General features: G+C 40.7%; 1 protein-coding gene across 7 annotated transcripts in view; it reads right to left on the reverse strand.

Moving 5' to 3' along the window:
* The window catches only part of TUT4 (terminal uridylyl transferase 4), a 119076-nt gene extending 110269 nt beyond the window's left edge, over nucleotides 1-8807 (reverse strand). For 6 of the 7 annotated variants that reach the window (XM_079141988.1, XM_079141986.1, XM_079141987.1 and 3 more), the window contains exon 1: nucleotides 8623-8807. The gene's annotated coding sequence lies outside the window, so the exon portion shown is untranslated. The remainder of the gene's footprint in view (nucleotides 1-8622) is intronic. The other variant, XM_079141991.1, reaches the window with a different exon arrangement.
* Between the last annotated feature and the right edge of the window lie 1296 nt (nucleotides 8808-10103).

Here is a 10103-nt window from a genome sequence, read left to right on the forward strand (position 1 = left end):
GGAATTTTCCTATTCCTCTCTTCTAGAATGCAAATACTTAACCCTGTGCTATTGTATTTTGGAAGTATCTAACTTGTTTTGTTTTGTTTTGTTTAATGTTTTTGTTGTTGATGGACCTTTATTTTATTTACTTATTTATATGTGGTGCTGAGAAGTGAATCCCGTGCCTCACACATGCTAGGCAAGTACTCTACCACTGAGCCACAACCCCAACCACTCTAACTTGTTTTTTTGATTTTTTACAGGGCTCACAGCTAATAGTTTTTCTTTAGTCCTGGAAAAGTCTTTGAATTCTTTTTTTCACTGTTGTTGTTTGTTTTTGTGGCACTGAGGCTCAACAGGGCCTTGCATATATATATGCTAGGCAAGTACTGCATCACTGAGTTATACTCCCAGCCCTGCACTTAGAGCAATGCTGTAATGGTTAAGCTTTGGGGTCTCTTGGAGATGGACTAAATACATTTTGCATTGTGAGATGGACCTGAGTCTTTGAGAGCAATGGCAGAATGCTACAGTTTGGATCTTAAACGTCCCCCAAGGATCTACACATTAAAGGATTATTGGGTCCTAGATTGATGCTATTTTGAGGTGGTAGAAACTTTAAGAGGTATTAGGCATAGTGGCTCATGCCTGTAATCCCTATGATTTGGGAGGCTGAGGCAAGAGGATCGCAAGTTCAAAGCCACCCTCAGCAACTTAGCAAGGCTTGCCTAGCACGTGTGAGGCACTGGGTTTGATCCTCAGCACCACATATAAATAAATAAAATAAAGTTCCATCGACAACTAAAAAAAATTTTTTTAAAAGAGCTGGTGATGTGGCTCAGTAGTTAAGCACCTCTGGGTTCAATCCTTGCTCTACCAAAAAAAGAAACTTTAAGAGGTGGAGCCAGGCACAACAGTGCATATCTGTAATCCTAGCTACTCAGAATGCTGAGACAGGAAGATTCCAAGTTTGAAGACAGCCTCAGCAACTCAGTGAGGACATAAGCAATTTAGTGAGATCCTGTCTCAAAATAAAACATAAAAACAGCTGGGGATGTAGATCACCAGCAAAGAATCCCTGGACTCAATCCCCAGAGAAAGAAAAGAAAAAAGAGGTGAGGCCTAGTAGGAGTTCTTTTAATCACTGAGGTCATGCCCTTGAAGGGGATAGCAAGACCCCAGGGTCCCTTCCTCTTTTTGTCTTTGCTTCCCAGTCATGAAAAATGTACTTTTGCCATGTACTGCCACGATGATGTGCTGCCTCACCAGAGGCCCAAAACCAACAAGGCTAATCAATCCTGGACAGAAACCTCCAAAACTATGAGCCAAAATAAACATTTCCCTTTATAAGTTGATTAACTCAGGTATTTGTTATAGTAACAAAGAGCTAACATACTATATAATCCAGCAATTTCACTTCCGAGTACATACCCAAAAGAACCAAAACCAGGGTCTTAAAGAGATATTTGTACACCCATGTTTACAGCAGCATTATTCACAGAAAAACATGGAACCAACATAAATGTCCATCAACAGATGCATGAATGAGAAAAATGTGTTATACCCATGTGATAGAAAGTCGTTGAACTTTAAAAAGTAAGGAAATTCTGCAATATGCTACCACGAGGATGAACCTTGAGGACACTGTGTTAAAGGAAATAAGCCAGTCACAAAAAGACAAATACTGTATGATTCCACTTACATGAAGTGGTCAAAATCCTAGAGACAGAAAGTAAAACAGTGGTTGCCAGGGGATCGGGGACAGGAAAGGGAAGTTACTGTTGAATCGGCATCAACTTTCAGTTTTACAGAAAGAGTTCTGGAGATGGATGGTGATAATGACTACACCACATTATTAATGCACTTAATACCAGAAATTATTAAGACTATAAGTTTTATGTGTATTTTTACCACAATTTTTAAAACTAAGAAAAAAAGGTAAAATGGTAAATTTTGTTATGTATATTTTACCCCAGTTGTTAAATTTTTTAGAAAGAAAATGAAAAGGCACTCCACAAAATAGTAAACATTTTCTCACAAATCAAGCATTTAATAAGGATCTAATATCCAAAAATATATAAAGAATTCTTTCAAATTCAAAAATAAAGACAACCCAAATTTTTAAATGGACAAAGGATGTGAATAGACATCTTTCCAAAGAAAATACACATTAGGGCAACAGGCAGATTAGAGATGCTCAACATCATTAATCATTACAGAAAAATCTTACCAAAACTACCATGAACCAGATGTGGTGGTGCATGCCTGTAATACCAGTGGCTCAGGAGGCTGAAGCAGGAGGACTGAAAGTTCCAAGCCAGCCTTAGCAACTTAGTAAGACGCCGTTTCTAAATAAAATATTTTTAAAAGGACTGGGAATGTGGTCAGTGGTTAAGCACCCACAGGTTCAAACCTTGGTACTGAAAAAAAAAAAAAAAAAAGCACCACCATGAATTACCACTTCCCCCACTAGAATGGCTACAATTTTTTTTTTAAATGTCCAGTATCAAGAGATAGTAAGAATATGGAGAAACTAGAACTCCTCACACACTGCTAGTAGAAATGAAGAATGGACTAGCATCTTTGCAAAACAGTATGACAAGAAGTTAAACATAAGTGTGTTGACCCAGGAGGAATCAAAACTTATATCCATACAAAAACTTTTAAACAAAGTTTATAGCCGCACTGTTCATAACAGACAAGTAAAAACAACCCAAATGTCCATCAAATGACAAATGGATAAATACAACAGAGTATCTCCACAGAATGTAATACTTTTACCCATAAAAAGGAATAAAGTGCTAATACATGATACAGTATGCCCAAGCCTTGAAAATATTAAGTTAATCAAAGAAGATGGGTATAAAAGCCACATAATATATTATTTCATTTATATGAAAAGTCTAGAATAGGCATATCTTTAGAGACAGAAAGCAGCTTACTGGTTGCCAAAGCTTGGGGAAGGAAGTAATGAGGAGTAACTATTAATGGAACAGAGTTTCTTTTTGGGATAATGAAAATATTCTGGAATTAAATCCGTAGTTTCACAACTTGATGACAATACTAAAAACCACTAAATTGTAGTTTGAGGAGGAAATGTTTGTTTTGTTCTGCTTTAGCCATACTAGGGATTGAACCCAGGAGTGTGCTACCACTGAGGTACATCCTTAGCCCTTTTTAAATATTATTTCGAGGCAGAGTCTAAGTTGCCCAGGCAAGCCTCCAACTTGTGATCCTCCTGCCTCAGCCTCAAGAGTCAAGGAGATTATAGGCATACACCACCACACCCAACTTGAGTCACTGGCATTACAGGAGTATGCTACTGTGCCCAGCTTAAACTGTGTTTTTTTTGTTTGTTTGTTTGTTTGGAGTTGTAGATGGACAGCATGCCTTTATTTTGTTTGTTTATTTTTATGTGGTGCTAAGGACTGAACCCAGTGTCTCACACATGCTAAGCAAGCACTCTGCCACTGAGCTACAACCCCAGTCCTTGAACCGTGTATTTTTTAAAAGTAAAATTTAGAATACTATCAACTATATCTCAGAGAAAAAGGAAAAAAATAATACAATATTACATATTCCATTAGCCATCAAAGTAATAATACTTTCACAAGTCACGAGGACATCATAATACATTCCAGATGACAAAAAGCAGGGAAAAGGAAAATATTGCAATAAGAATATTACTATAGCCTGTAATCCCAGCAATTCAGGCAGTTGAGGCAAAAGGATCACAAGCTGAAGGTCAGTCTTAGCAACTTAGCAAGACCCTTAACAACTTGTTGAGAACCTGTCTCAAAATAAAAAATAAAAAAAAACCATGGTGTGTGTGTGTGTGTGTGTGTATATATGAAAACAGTGCCTCTAAGACCTTTCACATGATGCCTCCAAACACTATTTGAATTCCACTGGCCTAAACTAATAGCATATGAATGGCACTTGGTGAATACTTATTAACTAATAAATTTTAATAATTATTTAAACTACAGTGGCTAGCACACTGATAAAAAGTAATCAGGTTAAGTACATAAACTCATACTTTATGTACTTAGACATATTTTTTGACAACTTATGTGACTAGACATAATTAACCCCTAGGCATACTACATTTTGACACCCTAAGTTTGAGGTACAACATGGTGTAGTAGTGAAAATCTCTAGTTCTAACTTCGGATGGCCTTAGTTCAAATCCTGGTTCTATTGCAAACCAGATGTGAAATCTTGTTAACCCTTCTACATCTTCTTTCTTCATCTGTAAATGAAGATAATATTAAAAGGGCTGGGATAAGGACTGAGGTAAAACTTGTAAGAACATGACTGAAAATAGAAATTAGCACAGAGTAACTATATAGTAAGCAATTAACATTATAAATCAAATACCCATTTAAAACTATTGAATGAGTAATTAACAAATGTACTTCTTTTCCTTTCTTTGACAGAGCTGGGGACTGAACCCTGGGCCTGATACATGCTAGGCAAGGCTTCTACCAGAGATCTCCATCCCCAACCCCTAGATATTTCATTTTCAAAGTACAGGCTGCTTTGTGTAGATAAGAAAATTTCTCATTTTTATTGGTAAGCACTAAGTTTATATGAATACCTCTCTGTCTTTCCAGTCCACTCGTTCCAATGCCCCTAACCTATTGCTTTCAAATGCTAAACTAGAAAGTCAACTAGTCGGGGATGGGGTTGTGGCTCACTGGAAGAGCGCTTGTCCAGCACTGGGTTCAATTCTCAGCACCAAAATAAATAAATAAAGGCATTGTGTGCAGCTTCAACTAAAAATATTAAAAAAGAAAAAGAGAGTACATAAAAGTCAACTAGTTCAAGTCAATGAGTGAAAAAACTTCCTGAGAAGCCATAACAAGATAATTCTCCCAGATGTAGTTTTATTTCAAAAGACTCTTCTGAGTCAGGTGCAGTGGCACACACCTGTAATCCCAAAGACTAAGGAGGTTGAAGCAGGAGGATCTCAAGTTCAAAGCCAGCCTCAGCAACTTAGTAAGACCCTGTCTCAAAATAAAAAATAAAAAGGGCTGGGGATGTGACACACCTGGGTTCAATCCCTGGTTTTAAAAAAACTTTTGAGAAATCAAAAATTCTTAAACAATATGATTTGGATCAAAGATCTTAGGCAAACACACACACACAGTTTGAAACAAAGGGAAAGGAAAGTGCTATGGAAAAGAAGGCCTAATTACCCATTAAAAATGGGTAAAATCTATTGAAGAAAGCAGTCAAGGAGAAAGAAGTACTAGGCTAGAAGCCTGAAAACAGTTGTAATCACAGGTCAAACATTATCTCATGTGGTGATCTAATTTACAAGATAAAAATTCAAAAGGTATCTAATATAAAGTACAAATGCAAATGTCTGTAAAATGAATAGATGAATGAACAAATGCCCAACTTTAGGAGGTTCCCCCTTCTACAAAATTGAGAAAATATTCAATATACCTAAGAAGCAATATGGCATATATATTAGAGAGATCTGCTTTGAAATCTAACACTATGATTGTCAGCAAATTACTTAACCTGAGTCACAGTTGCTCATTTATAAACAGGGTTTTTATATCAAGAAGTGAAAAAAAAAAAAAAAAAATGCATGAACATGTCTAGTACTGTGCCTGCAACAAAGCAGTTGTTCTAATAAATACTAGTTTCACTCTCTCTTCTGCTTCAACTCACAGGATAATTATAGACATCCAATGAGAAAACAGATATGAAAATAATTTAGAAACCATACCTCCCCAAACAAATTAAATCTGTCACTTAAAAGGAAAAATCTGAACTGCTGATCCTTGTATTTATGTACCGTCTCTTCTTTTTGAGTTTATAAGAAACACAGGGACAGTCTGTTGGTTTTGAGGGGTTTTGTTTGTTTTGTTTTGTTTTGTTTTGTTTTGTTTTGTTTTTTATGGTGCTGGGGATTGAACCAGGGCCTTGTGCTTGCGATCCCCAGCCCAGTATGTTGGTTTTTAACATTCCCCAAATTAGGCAATTGTCTAGAATTCTAGATATGAAACAATTCATGTGGTATATATAAACAACTAAAATTCTTCTAAGATTAGTTTTTAAAAGTCCACATATCCTGCTTTGATCTACAGTGTCCTTGTCCCTTGTCTCATTCAGGTCTTTTGGAATATTTTCAGTTGTTGTTTTTGTTAAGAACACGACTTTAATTCTGAAACATTATTTTCTCAAAATATCTATGATTTATTTTGGAAAGTAATACATCTCATTAGCTTCTGTTATATGAAAATGGTCTTTTTTCTTTTCAGGATACACGAAATTTACTGACATCAGCATTTACAGGTAATGTTGAATATTGCATTTCTCTGAAACATTTCAATCAATAAATTCAAACACCTTTTTCTACCCAATAGATTCTGATTTATTTTTTATTTTTTAATTTTTATTTTTATTTTTATTTGTTGGAGATGAGGGTACTAGAGTTGAACCTAGGTGTGCCCTACCACTTAGCTACCTCCCCAGCCCCTTTTTTACTTGTTATTTTGAGACACAGTCTTGCCAACTTGCAGGGGCTCACCTCAAACATACTAGGGCTGGTCTCAAATTTGTGATCCTCCTGCCTCAGTAGCTAGGATTTACAGGCATGTGCCACCACCATTGGCCAGATCCTAATTTGACATTCTATAAAGAATAAAACAGAATTAATGATACTTAATATGTATGCCAAGGTTCACTCTGAGGTCAAAAAAAGTTCTCTAATTACTAAAATGAGTCTACTCTGAGAACTAATAAAAATTCTCTTTAAACAGTTTTTGAAAATCAGATATTCATAATTGCAATTATAAATTTTGATCTTAAAAAAGTCTAAAATTAAAATGTAGGCATTGTTCTAGCCAACTTATCTTAAAACAAATGTAATGCTGTGTGATTTAGGATTTATAAAATTAAACATGTGCATGATAATAATTTGTTAATTTATCTACATGATTAACAATTTGATCCAAGGCAAGGAAGACCTTAAATTTCACTTCTGTATTTAGATGTTTGCTAGACTTTAAATATTGTCAATAACTTTCACTTCCACTTCTGAATTGTTTCAAGGAAGCTTTAGTTTTTCATTTTCCACACTAGCCAAATGAAAAACTGCAAAGAGCAGGGAAATTTATCTAAAAAGACTTTTTTAAGAACTTTCTATTTTTAAAGCATAAAATGACTTAAAATTCTTATCTTCCCCAAAGCATATGGTTTTTAAAAAAACTTCATAGTTCGTTTACAAAAGCATCAAAGCACACTAGCACTAGTGAGCTTATCATCTTAAGCAAAGCTTTCTAAACGAAACAATATTTCATTATAAGTTGTGACTAAACAGAACTAGGATGCAGTGTACAGACAACTGCAAGGAGACATGCATGGATTGAGTAAATAAAATTTCAGCATACATCCAAAGTCAACTTTTCTTTTTAAACCATCCCACAATTCAACATTTTCTCTAAAATTATTTGTTTAGAATTATCCCACTGTATTAGCCAGTATTTCTTATTTACGAACAAATAGGATATGTTGTTTCACCAAGTGTTACAAACACTTCGCTGCTACAAGACTTGGGGGATAAAAATCTCTGGAAATAAAAGGTAATCTGATCCACTAGAGCTAATTACTAAATGCATGCCGACAATACAATTTGAACTGCATTTCTGAACACTAACTTATGGAGAACACAAAAGGAAGCCCAACGTCAAATATCTACGAACTACTTTTGTATCAAAATAAAGAAACATGATATACCGAAACTAAGATCTCATGCAAGGCACAAAATTATCTGATTGTAAGATTTGGTGTTCTTAAAAAAAAAAAAAAAAAAAGTGTATATTCAACGCTGTTAAAACAACAGGAAAACATCTCATTCAAACAGGATTAGAAATCTCGCTGATGTGCTTCTTTTAGGTCTAAACATCTCTTTTCCAATCCAGATACCAAAAGGATTTAAAACCTATTGCGGAGGCGTGCAACACACTCGGGGAGTGCTGTCTGTTTACAAATACGAATCTCACAGTTACCCACGTCAAAAGCGCGCATTACCACCATTCGGCCGGGGGGCGGGGGAGACGGAGAAGGCGGGCGAGCAAGAAACGAAATCCACACAGACATCTCTGCCTTCTCCCCACAAGGGCGAGCCCGGGGAAAATATTTATTTTGTATGTGTATGTGTATTACATGTTTTATATATTTACACATATGTATATATGTATACATAAACAGGGTGAAAGAATAGGCACACATGACAGGGAACCATACAGGATCCAAGCGAATGCTCAAACCATTCCCGTTAACTCAAAATCCATCTCGCGGATCTACAACAGGTTTCGGCCCCGGGCTGGGAGCCCCAGCCTCTCCATGGAGTTCGGCCCCGAAGAGCCCCAATGCCCTCCTCAGGCCGCCCAGGCCGCCGTCCCTATCTCCCCACACCTCAGCCTTCCCCTGGGACACCCGAAGCCTGCTCCGGCAAAGAATGAAGTGTCAGGCCCCAAGGGGGAGGCTGAGACGCGCTCCGGCCCGGCTCCCGACACCTGCGAGGCGCCGCACCTGAGGAGGGCAAGCCGGGGGCCGCCCGGCCTTCCCGAGCACACCCCCTCTGCACCCCGCGCAGCGCGGCCGCCCGAACCTCCGTACCTGCGAGGCCCGCGAGCTACAGGCGCGCGCGGCGCCTCCTCATCTCAGTGGTTCCCGCTCCCCCTCCGCCTCCCGCTGCTGGTGCCGCCGCCGTCGCCGTCGCCGCCGCTGGAGGCCGGGACACGACGAGCTCAGGACTCCACCGCCATGTCCGCCGCGCCGCGAACTGCATTGTGGGGGGGAAGGGATGGGGAGGGGAGGAGGAGGGAGAGGGAGAGAAAGAGGAGGACCCGCTGAGGGGAGGGGGCCGAGGCGGAGAGGGAGCTCCGGAGAGGGGGAAGGGAGAGAGGAACAGAGCCCTGAATGGGGTCGTGGCTCGGGCGGGTGGGAGACCGGCGCCGAGACCTGAGAACCCCGACGCCGAAGAATTGTTCAGGGGCGTCCCCCTCCCTTGCTCTTGGGGTCCCCCGGGCACCCGTTAAACCGAGGCGGGGGGAGGGGTGAGCACCCTGGAGGGAGGGGCTACACTCAGGGGCGTGTGGTGGCCTCGAGGAAACAATGAGGAGGGGGCCGAAGTAGGAGGGCTGCGCACTCACACCCACGCTGAGGAAAGGGGAGCGCGCGCGAGGACACTCGTTAGCTCGCGAGCAGGGGGCGGGCCCCCTAGCGGAGGGCTTTCAGGGAGGGCGGAGCCACTGAGAGGGGGTCGCGAGGTCCTGCAGCCCTGCGGGGCACCGCGGGGCCTGAGGAGGCCGGGTTGTCCGCGCGCTCGCAGGGCTCCCTTCAGGTTCCTGCGCTACTCAGGGGACCCCCGGCGGGAAAAGGGACGCGAAGCCGCCTAGGCGCCGCGCGCTAAAAGCTGTTCTCCCGGGAAAGGAAGCCCTGCCCTGGGTGTGCACCCTCGGGCTTGGCACACCCCGGCCCGAGTCTCCGTGGGCCCCGGGCGGCCAGTGCAGGCTCCTGAGCACCAGTGGGGAGCTAGACCAAGGAAGTCCCCAGGTCGCCCCCCACTCGTTCACCGTTGTCACCAGCCCACCGCAGCTGCACCCCTTTCATTATAAAAGACAGACAATTCAGGAATTAAGTCACCAAAAAATTTTTGAGAAAGAGCTCTTAGAACTTCTTTAGTTTCAGGCAGGTTTAGAATCAACTATCATCAATGGGCCCCCTCCTCAACAACTGGCTTTTAACGTGTTAGATTCATCATTTAAAATCACGATCAAAGAGCACTTAGTGGTTTTGTTAGTTTTTTCAAAGAACCCCGTCTCGGAGATGATTCAACCAACTTCAGAGCTGGTCAAATCGCACAACAGCGATCCATGGACACACAACATGCTCCCAGGAAAAGGATCTGACAACGATGGGGTTGAAGGGAAGATGTTGGTTTTACTTTTTATTTTGAGAAAAGGTCTCACTAAGTTGCTTGGGCCATCGCCAAATTGCTGAGGCTGGCCTCGAATTTTCGATCCTCCTGACTCGCTGGGATTACGGACATGCACCACTGGGCCGCTAAATCTTAAATATTCGCAAGGTAATGCTTT

This window comes from Sciurus vulgaris (assembly GCF_902686455.1).
Source record: "Sciurus vulgaris genome assembly, chromosome: 1".
Lineage (NCBI taxonomy): Eukaryota > Metazoa > Chordata > Mammalia > Rodentia > Sciuridae > Sciurus > Sciurus vulgaris.